At 38.3% G+C, this 23,685-nt stretch overlaps 1 protein-coding gene and 1 long non-coding RNA gene across 2 annotated transcripts in view; one reads left to right on the top strand and one right to left on the bottom strand.

Annotated features, from left to right (window-relative positions):
• Positions 1 to 1,593, bottom strand: part of LOC131878279 (uncharacterized) — a 2,804-nt gene extending 1,211 nt beyond the window's left edge. Inside the window, exons 1-3 of the long non-coding RNA XR_009372996.1 lie at positions 1,451 to 1,593; positions 1,216 to 1,369; positions 897 to 1,153 (exon numbers count right to left, since the gene is read on the bottom strand). This is a non-coding gene — a long non-coding RNA (uncharacterized LOC131878279). The remainder of the gene's footprint in view (positions 1 to 896; positions 1,154 to 1,215; positions 1,370 to 1,450) is intronic.
• An 11,110-nt stretch (positions 1,594 to 12,703) lies between these two features.
• The window catches only part of LOC131878009 (neuropeptides capa receptor-like), a 58,994-nt gene continuing 48,012 nt past the window's right edge, over positions 12,704 to 23,685 (top strand). Inside the window, exon 1 of the mRNA XM_059223886.1 lies at positions 12,704 to 13,219. The gene's annotated coding sequence lies outside the window, so the exon portion shown is untranslated. The remainder of the gene's footprint in view (positions 13,220 to 23,685) is intronic.

Genomic DNA, 23,685 nt, shown 5'->3' on the forward strand with positions numbered 1-23,685 from the left:
TTTAGATGACACAATTTAAAAGAAGGCAATCCGATCCCATGAGGGTTTCTCAAAACAAAATGGTCAGGGTTGCTTGGAAAAAGGTATTCTAATGCTGCTTTTAAGCATATTTAATACAGAAGAAACTCAGGTATATTAAGTAAGAGAGGTTAAGGGATGGACAGTAGGAAAATAGTAAAAATGAGGATCGAACAAAAGAGATAGACTGAAAACAATTGTGTGAACTCATCTGTTGAATGAAAACTAATGAGATTGCCTTGTGTAGGTCACAAAACTGCTTTCTTTTTCGATAAAAATGGGTCGAAGTCCGGAATTCTATATTTTTTTAAATTTCTTTTTTGGTTCATCGCAACCGAGCAATTGTTTTTACAGTGCTTTGTCAGATTTTCTATCACAGTAGTCAAAAGAAAAAAAAACTTTTCTTTCGATTTGTTTTTTTTTCTGGGGCTTTGTAACAAGGAATGCAATCCCCGGGATTGTCGAAACGAAACATTATGTTTCGTCTATTGTCAATTGTTGATCGCTATATGTTATTTGGCTTTGAATGTAAATGCGGGCAAAAGCATTTGGTAAAAAAGGTTCAAATTATGAATCAGATATAAACTTATGCCTACCAAAAATATGTATTCGTATTCAATTCAAGGCGGATGTACGGTACAGCAGGAATCAGATATAAACTTATGCCTACCAAAAATATGTATTCGTATTCAATTCACAATGCAACCCTGTATCCAAAAAGTACAATTTACTAACCCAAAAGTATCTGCCTCATTCGTAAACGAACCCAAAAGGCAAAACACTAGTTGATGCTGAACAAAAGCATTGGAATTACTTCCGATCCTAAAGTTGAGAAGGATTCAAAAGCCAAAACTGGTCACCATGTTTCAAGATCATACCTTGGTTCAGTGTTGCCAATAAAGATCCTTCGTTTGTGCCTGGGTCAAACGGTGTCGTAATAAGGCCGGAAGCACACCTGCGTGTGATCATAAGGCCGATCTGCGGGTCTTGGATAGTCATTCATGGTGAAGTGCGTCATATTAGCCACCATAGAGGACAAGCTCTCCGTTTCGATAGTATGGGCGTGTTGGCGCTCATTCTCAATGACCGCGATCTTGTTTTGCAAACTGGCCTTCAGTCTTCGATAACCCCTGACCTTGAATCAAGATTTGCACAACCAACAGACAGGCCCATCTTTTTCCATTTATGCTCGCTTACGTTCTCATCCATGCATTTTCTGACTCGATACCTGGCTCCTGGTTCGATGCATCTTTCCGGGATAATATCTCGTTCGTATTTGAGATATCGCATAGCCAAAGTGGACGGAAGGATCAGAGGAATCCCTCCCCATGTCAACTCAGACGCCCCCATACTTCATTTGAAAGAAAGTACACACACATCGAACTCTTGAAATTGAACATTGATTCAATTGGATTTAGTACCCAGAGCTTACCTTATTTCTCAGGACACGGGGAATTGCTTTATGAGCTGCTTTTCTTACACTCACCAAACGAAAGCTACAACGCTTGAACTCGCGGAAGTGGACCTCTAGTTCCTCAATGTCAGGGTCTGGGCACTGTAAAAATGCCCACCCCATTATCATCCTCTATTTCTGTAGTCCCTTGAATAAGTCAGGGAATGACTGACAATATAATTGAGGGGCTTTAAAAAGGAAAAAAAAATATAAGTAATTATGACAATATTATTAGGAACCCAAAGTCATTGCTTAAAGTTCATGAATGACGGTCAACGTAGTCGTTGGGCATGCTGCTCAACGTGCTTGACGAACAAAAGAGTCGAAAGTGGAGCCAAGATATGTAGGATTCGTCTCTTGTGTAGAGACAAGATCAGCATCGACTTTCTTTGGCTTTCTTAGTCCTTGCTAGTTGTTATTCGACGAGGAAATCTTGCTTTATTCACAGGGCTATCTCCCTAGATGGAACAGTTATAAGAACATGGAAGACATCAATTAATTGTCGAATCTATCTGGCTAATGAACAAATGCGATTTTATCATGTCTAATAGTGAGTGTATCTACTTCAAGACTATTCTTTTTTTTTTAATGTATTTATTTCACTAGGTCTTTAACCATCTTTTCAAGAAAGTGCCTGCTCATTCAGTGCGTTCTTTTAAAGCAATACATGCCACAATTATGACTTTAATTCCACCAAGAGATTTTCATGCAATTGTAAGATTGGAATCTTGAAGTGTTTGTGCCTGAATCATTGCTTTTCACTGTTGAAAAGTAATTTTCCGTTGAAATGGTGGATTGCAAAATAAACCATTGTAATTAATTGTTCCAAATCCAACTTACCCACTTACCCCATTTACTCTCTGGGAACATAATGACATTGTTAGCGGGCAAGTTATTATCAGGTTAAACCAATCTCCGTGAACCTATTGTCAAACCAATAAATCTTATGAGAGTTGAACTATCTGAAAAAGACCCGATGGGGAGAGGTTGTGCCATCAGTGCACATTCCTGATTACACCCAACTTACAATTTCTGAAAATGTCGTTTTGAGTTGCAACTAATCGGAGAAGAGGAGATTTTTCTTGCTTGAGTTTCTTGACAGTTTATAGCATGTAGAGTGGATCGTTGAGTCATGATCAGATTTGACTCTGTAGTATAATTAGATAGATCGTTAGTTTCATTACTGCCACTGATTGGTGAGCTCGTGTTGTAAGGGGATTGGTTAGACAATTTGGTTTCGTCCTCTAATCTTAGTTGTGACTAGTGGTCAGATTTTTCAACCTTGTCTTGTTCTACCAAGCTCTAATTCAATATTAGTAAAGTTGATTTATGAACAGCACACTTGAATTTTGCCAATCGCAAGGTTTTGAGGATTCAATGGTAAGCGCATCATTTTTTATAAAATTGTAGCAAGTCTAATGAGTAATAACAAACTGTAAGACAAGTAGTGGGTTGCTCATAAAGAATGGGACACCGAAATTACTAACTTCGAACAAAACACAAGGGTGAAGTGCAAAATTTATTTTTCAAAATTTGTGGCACAATCATAAGTAAGCAACAAGAACCTGTATGAATTCGATGTAACAACCCTTGAATGTTGCCAAATCCTTGTCTCAGTGCTCGACCAAAGCTCCTACTAGATGGAACTCTGTTTGGAATTTTGCCTGTTCGTCGTCATGAATTTGAATTTTTCATTCCTGTTTTGGAGCTCGCTGAGAACAGTCGCATTTTAGTTTGCTGCTGTTCTTATCTCCCGGGAATTTCGAACCAAGGTGTGACTTCCTCTGTTGCTACTTGATTTTTGTGCGCGTGTAGTGTTTGTGTGGGTGAATGAATGGGAATTGACATTCATTCACTCAATTAGGTTTGGTTTTTCACGGCTCTATGGTAAGTCGTCATTACATTAAAACCTAATAGGTTTATTGCTCATTTATTTTTATGTTTAGCTTTAGCAGTTTCTCTCTGATTTGTATTGTAGTATTTCTAGTTCCAAATTGTTAAGTATAGTTCTTTAGTTTGATTGTATTTGTCCTTGACAGTTAAAATTTATTGTTCATTAGTGTATTTATTTCATTTTGTGTTGGACCTGTTTGTTGAGTTTATTTCTGTGTTTTTGTGTTGTTTTCCTAGTTACATAAATATGTTCTTGACTCTTCGCTTTCCTCTGTCCCTTGCTTCATGTTTACTCTCTCCATCTTCGATTTGTATGTTTAGTTTGATGTGAAGTCGTTAATTCCTATTTTGCTTCGTTGTCCTGTATCTCAGGACAAGTTTGCATAGCCTTTTAGTTCTCTTTCTTCTTTTTCTTGGTTTCTTGATTTTGCTGCTCACTAATAGTTCCTCTGCATTCATGATGGAAGCTATTTTAGGAAAAGTCAGCAAAGAGGCTAGACAATGTTTGGACTGGGTCTTAGTTGGGAAGGATCCTTCCGTCGTCAATAAGCCCTTTATTATAAAGGTTTCAGCGGTTTGGGTCAATGTGGCCAGGGTGTTGCTTGAAGAACAGGCTCACCCAGTAGTTGACAAGTCGACCGATTTGACCAATGTATGTAGAGGTTGAAGAGGTGTCTCCATTTATAGTTGAGCAGGCTACAATAGTGTTTGGAGAAAACAGTCTGTCCAGTTTATCGAAAGCAGCCTTGCCTGATGAAGGAAAAGGAAAAGCTTGACCACCCTAAATGGTGTCAAAAACTTCTCAAGTTCGGCCTTGAGAAGTACAATGGGAAGAAGGGATGTTCAAACGTAGATTGTCCTTTTTTCAGCCGTACATGTGCCGTCAGTCCATGAGACTTAAGACGTGCTAAAGCACCGTCCACTAGGAAGGGACGTAAAGAAAGCCGAGAAATAGGATAGCTCAGTTTCGAAGTTCCTAAACCTAATCCCATCCCACCCTCCTTCCTTAACCCATCTAGCTTCCTCCCTCCCTCTCCTCCTACCTCCCATTCTCTCTCCCAATTCCCTCCTCTTCCTTCAAATACCCAATCCACCCCTATTCCTATAAACACTTTCCTCCCTAATATTCCTTGCCCCACCTCTATTCCCAAAATTCGTTCCTATTCTAATGTAGTTGTCCAACCCATTTCCCAAACCCAACTATCCCCATTAGCTTAAGCTTTGCCTCCAGTAGAACGTAGATCTGTTGATAAGAGGGATTTTTTATGGTTGGAGAGGATGGTCCAAGATTTTGTGAACTTGCTCCGTCAAAAGAGAGGCCCGTAAAGGGGCTTTATTTGAACGTGCATTGTCTGATTTCTTAAAACGACAGCACAAAAGTTGAGATCTTAGAAGACCTAGCCATTGAGAGGGAGATTTCATTCATCTGTATAACACAAATCTAGCTCCTGCCAGGGTTTTTAGATGAAGAATGTCAAATGGAGAAGTAGAGGTCTTAGCTTGTCCAGGGACAGCTTAGCTGGGTAGCCGTCCCTGGCTTGTCATATCCGAGGGCTTGATCTGTTGACTATAAGATCGTCAAATTGCTCAATTTGACTAACGTCATCAATCTCAACAGACTCGTCATTAGATCAATGAACTGTTACTTCTAACCTCAGTGGGGGTGAAAGCACCAAAAGACTTGACCCCCAAGCATGTAAGACATAGGCTCTACATTACCAATTACTTTACCATCGACCTCAAAAAGCCTTACAAGGCGTTTAATCTTTCTCGTTTGTGACTCTTTTACGAATCCACTTTTGGTATAGTAAGAGGCAACTTTGGTTTTCTATGTTGAAAGACTACGCACATGTCGAAAGTTTTTAAAATTTTTATCAAATTCACCGCCCTATTTTCTGTTTACTAAAGTCAGCAAAAAAAGGAGCTTCGGTTGAGCTTGCAAAACTTGCTACCAGGGGTTGATCACACCAAAAATCCAAATCATATAGTAAACAAAAACACCAAAAGCAGTAGCACTAGGGTTCAATCGATAATCAATAGTATACCATAAAACAGTATTCATTAAAGCAGTGTCTGAATGTCAAACACTGCAAGAAAGAATTATGTTTATTATTCATAAAACGAAGAAACTAATTGCTAACGTAATAAATGGTGTTGTGCCAAGCATTTCGTAACAGAAACAAATGTAGCAAAGGGCACCTGAAAGCGATTTTTTTCCATTGTAGCAACTTTCTTTCATTCTTACAACCTGTTTTGGCGTTTTCACAAATTTTCGCAATTTTAAAAGCTTTGTCATACTTTCATATCTATTTTCGTACTTCCTCAACTTTTATCGCAATTTTTTTTATTTTTTAACTCGTACAAGAATTGTCTCGGCCAAAAAGCAACTACTTTTTTTCCAGGTCTTTTAATTGCAATTCTGTATTTGAAATTTTCATTGCAAATACATCACAGGTTTGACTGAGCAGACCTTTACAGAGTGTCAATTAACTTCTTATTTTTGGAATAACATTTCCAATTGATAACAATAAATTGCAGTTAGTCCAAAGATATTTTAATTGACGTACATGACATATTTCTTTAACAAAGAACAAGTTAATTTGCATCCTTTATTTGTAGCAAATTTATTGCATCACTAATTCCTTTAAACCTGAGCTCTGTCGTCACTTTGTACAAATGTTTCGTCAATTTTGGTCAGATATTTATCATAGGGAGAAATAATTCACCCCAGTTCCATAGCAATAAAATGTAAGTTAGAATAAAAACTACTAGAAAAAAGCTGCAATTGTTGTCAATAAAATTTCGAAACCGAGTATTTACAATTGTAAATGGTAACCTTTATTTTGACTTAATGTAATTATTCACCTCAGGAAATTAACAGAAAAATATCTGATTCTTGGATTTTCAAGAGATGGGCTTTAGTTAAGCAAACTGTGCGAATTTACAAGTTTTAACTGATTAAGCCAAAAAAGGGGAACTCTATATCTTTATTAACCTCCTTCGTCAAACCACTTAATAGGGTTAAGGCTAAGCACAAAAACAATGCTTTTAAACTTGGTTAGTCTAGCATTGCAGATCCTGTAAGTGTTTTTTTGTGGTTTGATTAAAATTAGACTTAAACAAATTCGTATGTGATGCGTCATTGGACTTGTTACCGCGTCATTCAGAATTTTGATAACTCTAAAAAGCACGTGATGAGCTACAATTTGATGAATATCAAATTTGACTGGAATGTGCTCCCTTGCGTTCAGTCACGCATAAAAAGTGGCCTCCTTCATTACTTTACCAAATAGAAAACATATTTTGCAAGTTTGATGGTCTCCTGGCATTTGGCCTTAATAGAATCAAGTCAAGAACTTTATACGCATGTGTCACACATGCGCTCCTCGATCAATCTCAAAAGAGTTGTTTCCGCTATTGAAACTTCGATACTTTCAATAGCCTTTTAGAAAATTTAGAATCTTTTCTATATTGATGCGTTTGAACTCGTTCTAACAGTTGTTAAATTTTCAATACGAAAAGAAACGTTCTCTTTGAGACCTCAACTGAAACACATGTGAGGTCTCTACAGAAAAGTCGGCAGTGACAATCCCATGTACAAATGATGGCATTAATGATTGCAAGATGAATATTACTGATCTCGGAGGCTGTCCCGGCTGTGTCGATCATTAAAAACAAATATAGAACTCAGGGCAAGAGAGGGAACTTGGCAATAACAAAGGATCCCGAAAGCATCCAGAAGCCAAACAGCATCTCTGGGCCAAAAGCCATCTTCTACAAAAAACGTGGAAGCGATGAGAAAGGCTTATCAGTTATCATCAAGAGACTACCATGAATCTCACCCGATATGTACATATCTAACGATACATACCGAATCTTCTTGTTCCATGGAGGTCAGGCTTTAAGCAATAAATGGAGATCCACCATCTGACCAATGGAAACGGGTTGGCTAGAACTGTGGGGTTATCAAAGATTTTTTTTAACCAAGTAGGTTTTTTTTATGAAGATACCCAGGAAACTTTTTTCTTTTTCTTTCATCATTTGTTCACTTGTCAACAATGAAGTTAACATGGCATTAAAAATCTATTAAAACGACCAAAGAAGCATTTCTGTGAGCATCACTCGATATCACCTCCTTTTGCGACCGCCACAACCCTCAAATTATGACAATCTCGATCCACGGACTACTAGAGATTTGGGCTTCGAACGGAAGCAAAACTTACTTATCTCCTAAGCCGTTCACTTTTTTCCAAAGAGGCACTTGATGCGACCACAAGATCTTGTTGAATACATGATCGTGGCCAAATTTGAGCTCAAAGCTATGCTTAAGGAACTCAGGAGAAATGTCCAAAGTTATGTATTAAATATTACATAAAATTCAAATTATTGGCCTGCTCTTGGTCAGCTAGATAAGCTTTTGCCAACATAATTTGAAACGAACCACTTTACAAGCAAATGACCTGCTTTTAATTGAAGAGATCTACGTTTCTTAATTTATTTCTTTGATTAAAAAAGCGGCCTGGAGTTGCTGAGACCAAGAGCAGGCCGATTTGGCAGGAAGTTCGTTCACAGTCCATATTGCTAGAAGTTTGCGCTTGATCATAGTTGACATGGGAGGATAATAGGCTACTTTGGGCTCACTCGCGAAGGTTGCTTTACCATGCTATAGTCGAGGTAATCCAGCTAACAGCTATGAGCGAGTTGTTCGGGTGTTTTTTTGAGTCTAGCATTTGGGCTTGCTTTTGGGTGGACCAGACGAAATGGTACTCGACACATCCAAACCAATTTTTTGAGGTGTGCAAGAACAGAACGTTCTTGCGGCTGCAGAGGAGCTCAAATTGTAATCTTGATCAAAGTGGTGGAAACACTGAACGGAAACGGAAGGGATACGTCTCAGTTCAGGCTGACATCCAGGGCATGCTTGATGAGATAGATGGCGCTACATGCATTTTCTGTAGTCAACTTGATTGGCAAAGCAATGTTTTCAAGACATTGGCACTTACAATTGTATTGACGTGATAATGTAAATAAACCATCTGACGGGTCAAAGGGTATTTTGAGAAAAGTTATCACATACTTCACAAAATATATTTTTTTGTTAAGATCGTTGCTTAATTAAGCATCACCCACAGTATGATATGCTTTTACTTTTTTGATAAGAAATATATCATCATAATATTGTTCATTCTCCTTTTGGAGCGGATACAATCGCCTTTCACATGTGTTCCATTTGCAGGTTTGATGCTCCTTTTTATGTCAAAATTGCCGTATTCTATTTATTTGGCATACAAAGGATCCAATATATTTATATTTATCATTAGAGCGAATAACTTGTTCATTTATCCATTAACTATATAGATTGATATGGAGTTTGCGTAGTGGTATCACTCCTCAATTGAATACCGCTCATCATCACTCACCAAAGCTTCCTCGTTATATTGTGGATGCAATTCCCGAACAACTTACATTAAAAAGTTCCAGATGAGCATTCGTCAGACACTAATTTGAAAAAGGCCTTGCAATGGAATGGACAACAATGAGGTATGAAGTGACCTTCTCTGATTCACTTAGCTCAAGTTCAATTATCAATCTGAAATCGAAGGCCGCATTCCAAGAAATCGAAATGTTTTGCTTCGTTAGAACATTGGTCACATTCATGTAAGTGGAAGAGTGATTGGGATGTTTTCTTCCCAAAGTCGGATGAATTACGCCGTAACTTCTCACTTTCGCGAGATCCGCTAGTTCGACCGCTAAATGAGGTACCAAAGGCCTAAGGCCTTCAAATGAAGACCTCGGACCAATCCGAAAATATCTGTATGTGATCAATCAACAGAGAGACGTTCACTCATTATATCTACTCCATGTGTTGGCCAAACTCTACAGAACTCTTTGTTGGGTTTTCATAACGAAGGCCAATTCCATTTTCTTTGTGGCCTTTTTGATGGAGAAAAGGGCAAATGCTTGTGGAACATCCGCGTCTGAGACTTTAGATCTAACATCATTTTCCTGGACTCGTCATTTGAACACATGCCATTATCCATCTTCCTTCATAATGGAACCGTATGAAGTGGTAGTTTCTCGAACTGAAACGAAGGCTGTTAGGCCAAGCATGTTAGCCATTGACAGGGGTTGTGTTTCAAATGAACATTATTGCTCATAATTGAACACACTCTCCATCATGACAATGGCCTTGAAAGACATTGGAACTCAAGTCCTGGTTTGATGCTCACATTTAATGGTTCGGGCAGGCAAAGGCCCAAGGCCAGTCCAAGACGCTTTTCCACAGAATGAGCTATAATAACAGTTTGAGAAGTAATTGTCCTCCATTTTTCACGCTAGGTGGATTTCAAGCTCTCGCCTTGACTACCTCCTCATCGAAGTCTTCCGAAACCTTCACAAATTTGCCTTGTGAAAAGGCTCAGATGTTTTCTTATTTACCTCGAGTTTCATTGCAATTGATGGCTAGCCATTTGTCAAACCCGAGCGACTGTGGGCCATTTTACAATCAGCGGGATTGGAAAATGCTCCGACAATGGTTGGCCTCAAGCCATATGCAAGAATAACACCAAGATTTCAAACTGAAAAGGCCAGCAACAGCAAACGATTTGGCGAACTACAAATAAGTCGTGTTTTGTACAATACCTATTTTTCTGTGTTAGAGAGGTCCCTAGTTCGATTTGCTTCCCTGACCTTTCTCAAATAAACACTCAATGTATTCAATGCCTAACCACTAACGGAAGACCAACCTAACACCGGTTCAATGCCAATTATTGAAAAAACAGACACAATGTTTTGGTTGACTTTCTGGTCGGAGCAAGGTAATAAAAGAAATAAAATGAAAAGAAAAATAATGGATAAAGTGTATAAATCTTCAAGGTGGCATACATCTACCTTGTAAAACGTTAAAGAATGGGAGAAAGACGCTTGAAATATGGAGCTCAAAATCCTGAAACGAGTGAACTTTGTCTTAAAGCAAGGCTGAAGAATTGCAGGACACTTTTTCACCAATTCGAAGGCGCCATGGAACAAAATATTGCTCAAATTGACACTTCCAAAAACTTTAGCTTGCTCTTGCGCTCATCAGCTAATGTTGAATATTTCTTCGCTAAAGCCATCTGGAAACACTGCCCAGAACCATACACAATCTTCAATCAACTCCAAATACACTTTATTAATCTTTTTTCTTCAACTTTGACCATTCGTTTTTCTTAGATGGCGAGGATTTCTAATCAAGCATCTGCTCAAAAGCCCAAACTTCTACGTAGTATTGCTTTTCTTTACTCATACTCAAAATGCAAATATTTCAAATTGTAGTCGAACAATGTTAGTGCTGCTCTATGTGTTGTGACTTGCCAAACTCCGTCTCGTTCAAGATTTACGCAATAAGCTGAAAAATCTAACTTGAACCTCTCGGGCAAGTTGATTTTTTTTCTTAAATTTGGATTCGCACTCCGTTTTCCCAACATGAATAAGATTTGCTTAGCACAAATTACAGGACAATTGCCTACTTTGATTTTAAAAATATGATATTAGAACACGTGAATCTGACACTGTCACAGTGTGTGAATGCCTTTTTCTACATATTTTTCAAGTTAATATGAACTCGATAGGTAAATGCTGAAGCTATGGAACTTGTCAATCTTCGTTTCTAGCAAAAAAATAAATTGATCCATTGTATTGTTTCTGACCAAGTCATAAAATTGAAATAACCCTCATTGAATACGCCGTCTTGAATGAGACCAAACAAACTGAATACACACATTTCAACATGAATTCACCCAGCCGTTCATTTGATGTAAGAGGATATTCATTGGCCCCTATGTCTCTCTTATTGTCTTGGTTTTTCCCTTGGGAAATCTATGTTGACTGAAAAGGATTAATCCGTTACAGATAATGCTTCGATTTTGTTTCTCGAACTGCTTTTCGTTTCAAACTCACCTTCGACTTTGAGAGAGAGAGAAAAATAAGATGACGGCATTTCTAAAGCTTTAGACAAAGGCTTGTAGAGATCAATCGAACAAAGTAACCAAACCTATCGAAATGGATGTGAGCAAGGACGACGTTACCACTGGACAGAGACGATAGGGCCAGGGACACGTAACATTTAACTTTATTCCCAATCAATCAAATGCATTTCCCTTCACAAGGGTTGGCTCAGTTGTAGACTTTGAAAGCATTGGTCAGTTTTGATCTCAGTAATGAGCATTTAAATTTAGACCAGAGAGGGCACAAATAGGTACTCTTTCTTTAAATAAAAGTTACGTTTCCCCTCCCTACCTTCTCTGTCCAGCTGTGACGTCGTCCTTGATGTAGGAAAAGATAAAAAATGTGGTTTTGAACCAGAATGAAAATATTCCATATAGGATAGTGAAATATGCAACTTGGGAAATGCATTTTTTGCAGGACGTGAATTGAACGCCACAATTAGTATCGATCCCAAGAGTACATCATTCCGTTTAAAAAAAAGAATAGCTACTAGAAAAAGCTCAATAAAAGCGAAATCCAATTGATAATGGAAAAAAAATACAATATTCATTTGTACATTTTCAATCAAAACCCCCAAGGCCCCAAGGTCACAGATGGTCTTGCTTTGGTAGTGCAAGGTCGTATCCTCGATATGGCGGTTATTTGACCTTGCTTCATGGGAATGATTCTTGATCTTGAAAAAATATTTGGTCGGCTGAGTCCTTTTCCCACGGAAAAGACAAAGCAAAACCTAAGCTTCCAGGGTAAAACATCGTCCCGATATTAGCATGATTTACATTTGTTTTCGAAGGTCTTTGAGCATTTCTTCGCATTGGGGCTGAAATCAATTTGACATGCTAACATGCTTTGATGTCCAAGTTCCAAGTCAGCTACGAAATGCAAGTACTTTCCGATCTTATTTGCTCACTGTAACGGTGACATTTTTTGGAAATACTCCAATAAGCTTTGACCCTCAACCGATAAATCATCTGGAAGAATCACAACTACTGATCTGTGCTCCTCGAAGTGAGGATTCCGTGCATACTTTCCAAAAAGCTAATTTGAGTCGCTCTAAGTGTTTCGATGAAACAATCTTGACGTCGTCAGGTCGTAGATAAGATTTAAACTTGAACTCGAGCCACTTTCAACTTTCCAGCCCGGGGTTTTATCTCCATAAATCATGGTTATCTCAAATTTGTTGGCGCTCCCAACGGAAAAGACACTACTCCTCCTCCCCCTCGTCTTCCTTCCAATTCTTACACATACACTCTTTCAACTCAAAGGCCGTCTCGGAATCACAGTGTGACTCCCAAATTGCCTTAGGTTCATACACAATACCTCCCGCTAATTCTACTCGTCAACCTATAGGTTTACCCTTCGTTTGGGAGGCCCTCTCCTACCGTACAAGAACTATACGTAGTAGCACATTGTAGATCGTCTGGAATCGAACGAGCCTTGTATGTACGTAGAGTGCAAGGCCAACAGAGGCCGGATGCGCCTCCCTTTCAGTTCGGCTCGTCGGGAAAGAAGTCAATGAGTGAGTGTGAGAGTGTCGGGGAAAAGGGAACACACTCTCTGGGATGAAAAAGCTGGGACGGGGGAGGAGCCATTCGCTTCCCGGATTCCTCACCATCATCATCATCACCATCATCGTCTTCAGGGAGCAATCGCCAAGTGATTGGGTTGGCGACCAAATTCCAACCACTTTTGGTTCGTTTTGACACCGTTGTGCCGCAAAAATATTTTGCTTTGACCTTCAGCGTCAACGAGTGAGTTATGGTGCATGTGTGTGTGTGTCTGTTCTAGAGAGATAGTTGTGGCTGAATATGGGAAAAAGTGAACGGTCGGCCTTGGCAAAGTTTGGAACTTTGAAATTGATTGGGAACCTAGGTAAGGAAAGTTTTGGCCAAATTTGGGAGTAATGCGACTGAAGGGTCCTTTTGTTTGACAAGTAAATTGACAGGAAATGCATTGCACGGTGGGAGAATTTAATTCCCTTTTGATTTGCACCCATGGCCTTGAAGACTGCTTTGGATTCAAGTATGGTCTACCTGCTCCTAATTACTATGTTCGGCATAAGGTATGTTTTGAGTCGAATTGGATTTATTCGCCCGCCAAGGATATTGGGAAATTCGATCCACAAGTAGTTACTATTCATGGAACCTTCAGCCCTAAAACCTTGTGTCCACGTTAAGCCTGTATAAATCTTGTGCCAGCCTTTCTTAGGATACTTCTGTCCCAATTGGATTGAGAGTGGTCCCGTTCGATCTTCGTTTGAAATTGTACTCGTATCTCGGGCTAAACGGGGTATGGGAAGTGCTATGTTAGTTCTTGTTGGGTAAAAATGGGATCCTCGACAAGGAATGTACCTTCACATAATGTTTTGGAAAAAAGGTGGTGGGAACTATTGCCCAGATCATACCTTTTCAATGTTAGGCAAATACGCTTCTGAAAAGCGTTTCGTGCAGTGTACTCAATCTAGAATAAACAGACGACCTGTCTATCGAAGAGAACATATGAATGTCTAAAAGGGAAAAGCTGAAAGTAGGCCTGAAACATATTGTATTATTCCCTTGTAGTGTCCTGTGATTGAACATTCTGCTATTTAACAGTCCCTATAAACGTATCATTCAAGAATTTATATGACTGGTTTGAATGATTATAAAGGTATAAAAATGATTTTGACTAAACACGAACGATAATCGGTTTAAGCTTGTTTTGAGCAATTCTAAAGGAATGCCTTTCTGATAGGTGATTGATCAGCTTCTCATCCTTCTAGCTCTACTCAAAAGTGGATCAGACACTTGAAAACAGTTTTAAACTCCCTGTTGTGTAAGATGTTAATGAGGTAGAGGTGTGTTTTTTGTACAATTATTAACAAAGATTATTGGCCAAATGCCTTCGTAGTCGCATAGTGCCATCGCACAAAAGCTACATCATCATCATCATCTTTTAAAATGTCATTTGAAAAGGTCCACATCCCAAACAGTCCATTCATCTTAGTCATGGAGTTGGCAGAAATTTGAGGGGGAAAAATATTTGTTTTGTTAGATAAAAAGTCATAATGAACGGCCTCACCATCTTTAAATAAAACCTCCTCCTTCACAGGCTTTTCATCACGAAGAGCGACTTCGATGTCAGTTTTTCAATACTCATCCCAAGTTCATTGAGATTAATGAATCGCTTCATATGTCCAATCAGTTGTCTAAAGTAATGCTGCACTTTATATTCAACGCTCCAAGCATTCGATATTTGTCGAGTTACACGAAAAACTCCTGCTCTTTCAAAAAATGATGTTCAAAGAAGAAGAGTCCAAAACGATCACTTTTTGAAGGGGGAAGTTCCAACTATCCCTGACATTCGGACTTGTTCAATTTCAAGAGCTATGGCCTCTGGAGGAGCAAAAAAAGGCTTTTAGGCTGTCTGGCATTCTAAGCTAAATATAAAGCAAACGCTCATAGAGTGATTTTTTTTTTCACGGAGGGCATGAAAAATAGCTTCATCTCAGATGAAAAAAAATCACCCGATCAATGTTTTTTGACAACACTGCCATCAAACTGATATAACTCTCAAGTGCGATCGACCATTCCAAATCCACTTTGTATTAGCTTGATTTGAAGCTAAAGGCAATCATTTCTGTTTAAGGTCCCTGGGAACGATTTCAAATTCTACTTTTGGGATTGCTTTACATCTATTTTTGCCAAAGCAACATATCCTTTCCATATCAATTTTTAAAGGGTAGTCAGAAATGCTAAAATATTCAAGGTCGATTGCAAAAAAACTCACTCCACTGGGTTTTAAATTGGAACCACTGGCCGCCAACGACCGTATGATTAAGTGCCTTCCATTTAATAAAAGAGTTTTCAATGGTGTCATTATTACAGGATGTAGACCCTGTCCATCTTTAATTGTACTCCCAGCAACCTCACTTTAGTTTTATACATTTTTGATAATAAAGGCACCACCTGAGGTTCGTTGTTAGTAAAGTAGATGAGTTGTGTTCGGCAACAGAACAAGGTTTCGCTATTCAGACGAACAGAAGACAAAGACGAGCTCGATAGTTACACCTCGCAATGCGTTAATGAAAAATATACGCCTGAAAGGGGCTGCTCATTAGTGGTCCATTGACGACATTATCGTTGCCTCAGGGACGTTGATCCACGTCCAAGCAGACCTACGTAGTTTGCCAATCGATATTGCTCATGATTGTCAGAATATTTGGGGAGATTTAGATACTTGTTAACTTGACCCCAAGGCCATTCTGTTGTCATTGAGGTTGAGAGAGTTGATGCATTTGTTATGTTTCTAAAGTTTAGCTAATGTATTTTTTCAAGAATGGCTTAATTCGTGCTTCTAGGGACTTTCAAGAACTTTTGGGTTGAACTTGTCCGGTCATTAGGTAACATTAACAACCGGAAATGAAGGGTTGTCGGATATGTTTACCGAGCTCCCCACGAGCTATCGCGGTCCATGAAAATTGTTTTGAACCGAGGAAAGCAAGTCAAACAAAAGGGCCGCTTTGCCGCATTTACTTTTCGCCGTCCTGCTTGATTGGAACAATCAGCGTTCTTAACAAAAGCTAAAAGCCGCTTTGATAATATAACTGGAGTCGAATACTAAGAAGTAAGGCTTCACAAGTGCTATAGTAATATAATGTCTGTCTTTGTTTACATTGATCTGTAATCATATTGTCGATGTGGTCCGTCGATTTCTATCACCAATCTTTGGTTGGGCTGAGTTGGCGAGTTGGGCAGCATTATCTGAGTTCATTTTAAAATAGCATCTGCCATTATGTTGTGGCTTTGCTTATCAGGTTATGACGGCTCAAACACTTGGTAATGATGGTTACTTCTGATGGGATAAAAGAAATATTGGTTCCAGGTAAAAAATCCAAGCCCTTTGAGAGTACTTTGAGAGTAAGTAATGAATTGCCAAGGATACTCTTTGACATCTTTTGGGCCCTTTGGTCTTGCGAGTAAGAGTAAGAGGTCAACTTGTTAATGGAAACTGGCCATTTACAGTGAGATTCGAAAATAGTCGCACTGAACCATTTCTTTTGACGGACTCAAGTTTTTTTTATCTCGATGTGTTCCTTTCAAATAACCGCTGAAAAAATGAGACATGAAAAGAAAAAAATACCCATGCAAGTCTGCAGATGTTCTCCAGAAGTTAATCAGGCACGAATTTGTTCTTTCTTGGAGGACAATACTCTGTTCACACTAGCAAGTCATGTTGGTGGTCTACTAAAAGCCATTCCAATTTCATTAGGTTCAAAAAAGCTCAAACATTTAACTGATGTCTGCCATCTCACTTTCAAATCGCGGGTATTGCCATGATTTGGAAGTGTTCTCCAGCTTGTTCAAACCGGGGATGACTTTAGCAGGAGGGTTGAAGATGGCAATTGGTGAAGTTAGGTCACTTAGTGATAACAATATTTGAGCTCCCCAAAAGTTCCTAGCGATGCTACCATACGACATGAAAAGCAATATAAAAGAAAAAAAAAATTATGATGCAATTTTGAACTATCTTACTTTAAATGAAAATCTCGAAAATTTTTGGTTCAAGTAATAAAATGTGAAAAGCTTTAGAAATAGATAACTTTGAAATATAATAAAAGGTGTGCAGTTTAGCCTCAAATGATAGGACCTTCCTGCCTATTTCGATTTATGCATCCGCCAAAGATCTTTGACAACAAGTAAAATCGGCCGAGCTCCACTGATGTCCACTCCTCAAATTAAAGGTCTCTCTGTTCAAACCAACCACTTGCCATTTGATACTCCTATTACCTACGTATGAGTAGCCTTTTGAGAGTCTTCTCTTAAGCGTACAATATGTCATGGGCTAAAAGTCATTTGCTTTCAATGTTTCCCAAACAGAAAGACATGGAGTAGCCTTTTCTACTTCTTGGTGGATACAAAGGCTCCCAAGTAAAGAAAAGGAAGCTTTAGGGAGCACTCTCCTGTGGCCTTAACGAGCATCTCTTGACTTGGCCTTTTCGCCCGGGCAATCTTAGGCTTGTTCCACCCAAGGGTTCCAAGTTCTCGCCCAATGGAACCTTGTGAACAACTTCTTCGACGTCCGAGATAAGTTTGATCAAACTTGGCGCGAACAATCAGCCATAACAAAGCTCTTGCCTGGGAAGTTATTGTCATACAGACTTTTCAAATTGTTGCTCATTTTCGTTGAAGCCCTTAGGTGGGTGAAGTTGCGCCGCTTTGCTCTACTAGAGGACCCTGGGAGATAAGTGGACAATGAATGATTTATTAGTCAAGTAATCAAAGCGAGTCTTCCCTAGGTCTTAGACCGACAATACTGAAGTGTCCTTTTCAAAGAGTTTCTCCGTTTCATTGAGGGACTATATGGTATAGAAATTATTGTATTAACTTCATTGCTTGTGAATGACTAAATGGAAGCATTATCGTAGAAATGCTTATTTAAAATATCCATTCATATTAGCTTGACATTCCAGTTTTCCTCTACTTGTTTTGGCCTTTGTCGGCCATATTTAGTTCATGCGCTTCTAGCATTCCCCTTCGCATCTACCTTAGTAGCCACAGGAGAAACAAAAAATATCGTCTCACAAGATAATTATTACACTAGTCATGAAAGGAACTCAAATATTTAACCACAGAAAATGTACTGTAGGAATCAGGAAAAAAGCAAAGCTCAGTAATTTTGTGACAAACCAAAGCGTCCGAAAAAGAAATGCACATCTTATGTGTCTCTCTCATTCTCACCTAAGTCGAAATAAACATCCTTCAAGTCAGACTTAGACAAATTTTTAGATAGCAATTCAGATCAACCCTACATTCAAGGACTAGCTCGGTCTGCCAACTCAATTTCGTTGGTAGATCAAATATGATACAAAGATTGAAAGGTAGTGAGTAGACAAATTATAACCTTTCATTTTAATAGTACTGGGGATTACATTCCCTGTAGCGGCTAGAAATGCCCGTGAAAAAACAAACCAAAAAAGGGATCTTTTAGGTTCATCCTTGACATTGAATGCTGCTAGCAGGAAAGGAAGATGACGTCATCGTCAAATCTTGAGAAGTTACTTACTCTTTTGAGGCTTCATAGCTCTCTGTTAAGGGATTAAATTAGACTTCCAGTTCATCTATCCATACGAGGGATGGTTCATTTAGCATTGAATTTTTATAAACTGTCACAGTTTTACTCATTACCGTGCTGAAAAACAACTTTTTAGCTGAAAAAAAAAGCCATCTATGGAGTTAGTTTTCCTCTTTCAGAACTTTTTATTTTTGCAAAAGACTTTTTGGAACCTTCGGAACGGTTTTTGTCTAACATTGTGCTTTGTATCTTGGGGTTTTAGTACCTTTACTATTTTGAAAAGTGCCCTAGTGACCTCCCAAAATTTGTGCTCATATCATCATTCAGCTGCTACTTAAAGGAGTCCTTTGGAACGATACAATCTCCTTCTGAAGTGTGTGTTTTAGTTATTCCTGTTTCTTTTGCTTGAGAGACTTGAGTATATAGGGGAAACAATAGAACTCGGGCAAAAAAAACTCCAAGACCGACCAAAGGTGAGATTTAGAGCACTTCTGCTGGCCTACCAAAACCTGAATGGAATTTTGATCCTTAGAGAAAGTACTTTTGCTCCTATTTGTAATTCGTTCGCGGTTCGCCTAGATTTGAAATGTACCCAAGATAGCCACACATTTTGGTCTGGATATGCAATGTACAAGGTAGATTAAGGCCCCGGAAGTTGGCTTAGCTGTTTCGGTGTAATGCATAATTTATTCAATATATGTACAAAGCAACAAGGGAAGCGTTAATAAGTAATTGGGAGAATAATCGGAATAAGAGCTAAATACGCCGTTCAGAGGGCGAAAAATTATGGGGCATGAATCGGAAAGATGGTATCCTTATGACCAGCTAATGCATAAACCGTTTCTTTTCTTATGTATGCTACACAAATGTAGGAATTCCATGTGCCACTTCAGCACGCAGTTTTGTAACGCTTTGCAAGTCAATACATTAGTTTCATAGAGGTCTCCTTTTGGAAATCGAATAAAAGTACAAAAAACAATGTCGGGCGTGGTTCAGGGTAATTGATTCCGATGTAAAATCCTTTTTTCATTCAATATGTAAACGTAAAATTTGAAGTAAGACTATATTGATATATTTTTCTTAAATTTATCGACGTTATGAGTTAAGTTGAATTTATTAATTCAAGTTATACAAGAAGTTGAATTGGGTTGTATGCGTTTGATTTAAATCTGTACCCAAAACAAGCATTTTGTTCGAGCAATTGCCGACCCCTTTGACGGAAAAGATCTATTCTAAATAGATGTAGACATGACTTTCAAGAAACCTTGCAAGAGTTTACATAAAACAGCAAACCTGTCAAAATTACTCAATGATTTGCGCAAGCTTATTTACTCTTAATCAACAAGTTAATATTGGTTGAGGAATAAAACTAATCCTCTGAGTATGACTCCCATTTATCGGATAGCCATTGGACGGTGAAATTGCTTAAGTTTTTTTTGCTCTTAAGTGCGTTTTTTGCGTCCCTCTCCTACTTGTCTTGAAATGCTTTATTAGGTACCTTTGGGAGATGCAGCGCTCTTCTGTAGTTCGAAAGTTCCTAGAGTGTCCTTATAGTACGTAGAAATAGATTGAATGGTTCCAGGTTAGGGCATGAACATGAATGATTCTAGGGCAAAAGCAAACCAATCCTTTAGGTATTTTTCTCCCTCCTCAATTTTATCATAATTCTTGATAAAGGAAAAAAATACATAACAAAAAAAAAACATAATTCAGGGAATGGTTATTTACTCCCAATTGGAATTGCTTGGCCACATACAATATATCAATTACCAAAGAAGGGCTTAGGATAGCCAATGATTAATCTTATTAGGCGAGGTGAGCGGGTTCCATCGCTCAAGACGATTAGCTTTCCAAACGAAACCTGTCAATCAATCGCTCCTCCAATGCATGGCATGGGTTTCTGTATAAGTAGAAAGTTTATTCCATGACATGGTTCATCTGCTTCGCAATTCCATTGAGAAATATCAAGTTCAACTCGGATCCTTACAATGTTCGAAAACTTACAAAATTTATGAGGGCTAATGGAAGAGGTTAAGGCAACTTTGAGCATGTCGTCGGAGGGGATTCAAGTGAAGAGATTCAGATGGTTCCATTAACTCTCCAAGAAGGGGATCTCTTTCCTTTACAATCCTTATACAATCCAGAGCTAGCTTTTTTCGGCTTAGTATGCGAAAGAATAGAAATGCAGCATTTGATGCCGCTCTTACCACAAGCAAATTTGTTGCATCGTTTTCTTTAAGGTTACGAAATTGTGAGGATCGGTTTGTTTCCTATGTGTGAAAATGGTTGCAAGGGTTTTCTTTTTATTCTAATATCTGACCACATTTCTTCCAAGTGTGACTGAATAGTTCCTATTTCTGGATTTGAATTAGCCAGTATAAAAAAATTCTATAGGTGTCAATATATTATCAATGTTAAATAAAAAACCTTAATGAAGAAAATCCTCGAAAATGGCACCATTTTGTTTACATGAACTAAACTATTCCAACAAAAGAAACAGTGCTTTAGAGAGGGTAAGCTTTTGATAAACGTCAAGTAACGAGTAATAAAAAAATGAAAATTTTACTCTGGAGATTTGGAATTCTGAAAATTTACGATGTCTTAAAATTATTAATTTAAAAACATCTCAATTAGATTGGCTCAATTGGTAATTGAACAGAATTACAATTCCTTTGAATTCAGATATTGTTAATGTATGATTACTTTTGCATCCCCTGTATGTTCATCCGTAAACGGTAAATCCTTACCACCAATGTAAAAATGAGTACAATTGAAATCTACTTCATTCATCTCTGCTAACTAATCATATTGCAATATTTTCTGTTCCTAAAATAATGTCGATGAGCCTGATATGTTCACACGGCAAAATTTTGCCTCATTCTCCCTAATGTAATCAGCAATCTGCTTTTTGATGTAGGGAAAAAAAGCCTCACCAAGAGCTACTATCTACACTCTGAAGCAATTACATTCCGTCGAGACGGAGATGAAGTTCATTCAAATATTTCGTCTCAGGCTCACACATGACTTCAAGTGAATGAGGCTTGCAATTTGGGAAGATCGTCAAAAGAATTCAATTTTGAAATATGTCGGCCAATCAAAGCTCGCTTCAAAGTCTTTTTTGTGCGCAATTTCTGGTAATTTTGTTCATGCAACGTTAGAAAAAGTTCCCGTAAAAAGCTTGTCATACTATTATTAACATATTTGTAACATTTCATTTCGGCTTGGAATGGTTTCAAAGCATGTTAACAACTGTATTTTTCAGTCTCTAATTCTGCATTCGGTCCATCTTGTCAAGAGCACAAAAAGTGCAAAAGGCATTTTTCCAACGACCAACGAAAGTTCTTCCAATACTAGATGCTCCACTTTTGCGATTCCATCAACTAGACCAGGATCTCACCTGTACATATAAAATAATACAATAGTAATAACGTGGTTTACCCTAAAGTCCTATGAAGATAGCCGTTTGTCAAATTAAAGTTGTCAAACGTGACTTTCAGAACCAGACAAAACATGAAATACCGTATTTGAGAATGCCTATTCCAGAGATTAAATTGTCTGTTGTTGACTTGACATTCACTTATGCTCAGCTTGTTCCAAATGGGCAAAAAAGTGAGTGACGTTTTTTTCAAATGACTATAAATACAAGCAAAATAGTTTTGCTAAACATACTTTATATGAACTATTTTCGCTACTTCGAAACAAACTTTTGATTCATTGGCTCTAGTACTTGTACTAGTACTTGTCTTCGATTGAAATAAATGATGATGTTCCATTCCCTTCTGATCGGTATTCATGTGAACAATAATTGTTCATTCGTTCATAGAAACATGTAACGGAATCACCTCCCTTTAGTCAGTTTCAAAACAAAATGTGTTATTTTTAAGTCAATCCATTATATCAAGCAAGCTCAACAACCCAAATTTGAAAAAAACTAAGACCACGATGCATGTTCCACTTTTTTGGAACCATTTCATGCACAAAAAGTGCAATCTAACCAAGTCAAAAACAGGCCTTGGATCTGTGCCATAGAATAACTTCATTAGACCCCACCAGACAAAACGTCGTTTCAATTGCAGCCCCGCCCGCTAGATCTCCTATTTTTTGGTGTTATACCTTTTCCACCAAAAAGTCTTGGTAAAACTCATTTATGTAGCGAATCCAATCTGAAAGATCTTTCGGTCTTCCAGAGTTTATTCGGGCCTTCCATTTTAGGCTCCATGATATTGATGACGGTCAATCTTCTCTCGAGGCACTGATGGCCGTTCATTTCGAGCTAAATTGCCACCAATAAATTGGTCTGTGATACTTACACTTCGATTTGGCGAGCTAACTTGAGCATTGACCCAAAGCTACGACTTGTTCTCCAAGTCAATACACATCGGTTACTCTGACGTCAAATAAATTACCTTCCAATTATTGGCTCACTGTTACAGAGAGCCTTCAGGAACCGGAGGCCATATGCTTTGAGAGCTAAAAACATACTAACCAAAGTACGGTATGCTGCTTTTTTTTTACCAATTTAAAGATTTCTGTCATGAACAACGCCATCTAATGAGCAATAAAAGACTAGGTTTGTGGTTTAAAAAAATAGGGGGAAAACAGACGTGGAATTGTGTCAATAGATGAACTGTTAAGCTTTCAGTTTAAAGTATTTCGATCGAATGTCCCCAGGGAGATTTCAATATTGATTGTTTGTTTGTCAATGGCGATTTTCTTCGGGTCAAGTGTACAAGGTCAAATGTTAGTATATTGGAGCTGTACTACGGCTAGTACACCTTGTATTCTTAAAGTTCATGTTGCCTTTTATCTGACCTTAATGATCAGGTTTCAAATACGTCTGCATTGCTCTTTACTAACTCTTTTAAGGTGGCCATGAACAAGTAGAAGTCCCATTTTGTTTCGATTTTCGTCTTCCCCTCTTTCATGCTTGTTTCAGGAAATTTGCTACACTTATTTAGTAACAGTATTTGAATGGAATATATCATATCACATTTCGTAAGGCACAAGCATCGACGTCCACACGCCATCATTTTCCCAAGGACCCGTTTCAAAATGATTAAAGCATCTACCTTGTAACATTTCACACACGCAAAGAAACTTGACGTAATTGTCGGTTATTTTGGCCCCTTGAACTCTCAACAATCAATGTGAGATTCGTTTTCAGAAACATGAGAAAAGCTCATCATGGGCCCCCAACGGCGGCAAATGAATTCCATCCAGCTCATTTTTATCCCTCTGAAGCTCCTCGGAAACTTTATTAAGGGAGCCAAAGCCACAACTTGGGT

The sequence above is a fragment of the Tigriopus californicus genome, chromosome 3 (genome assembly GCF_007210705.1).
Source record: "Tigriopus californicus strain San Diego chromosome 3, Tcal_SD_v2.1, whole genome shotgun sequence".
Taxonomy (NCBI): domain Eukaryota; kingdom Metazoa; phylum Arthropoda; class Copepoda; order Harpacticoida; family Harpacticidae; genus Tigriopus; species Tigriopus californicus.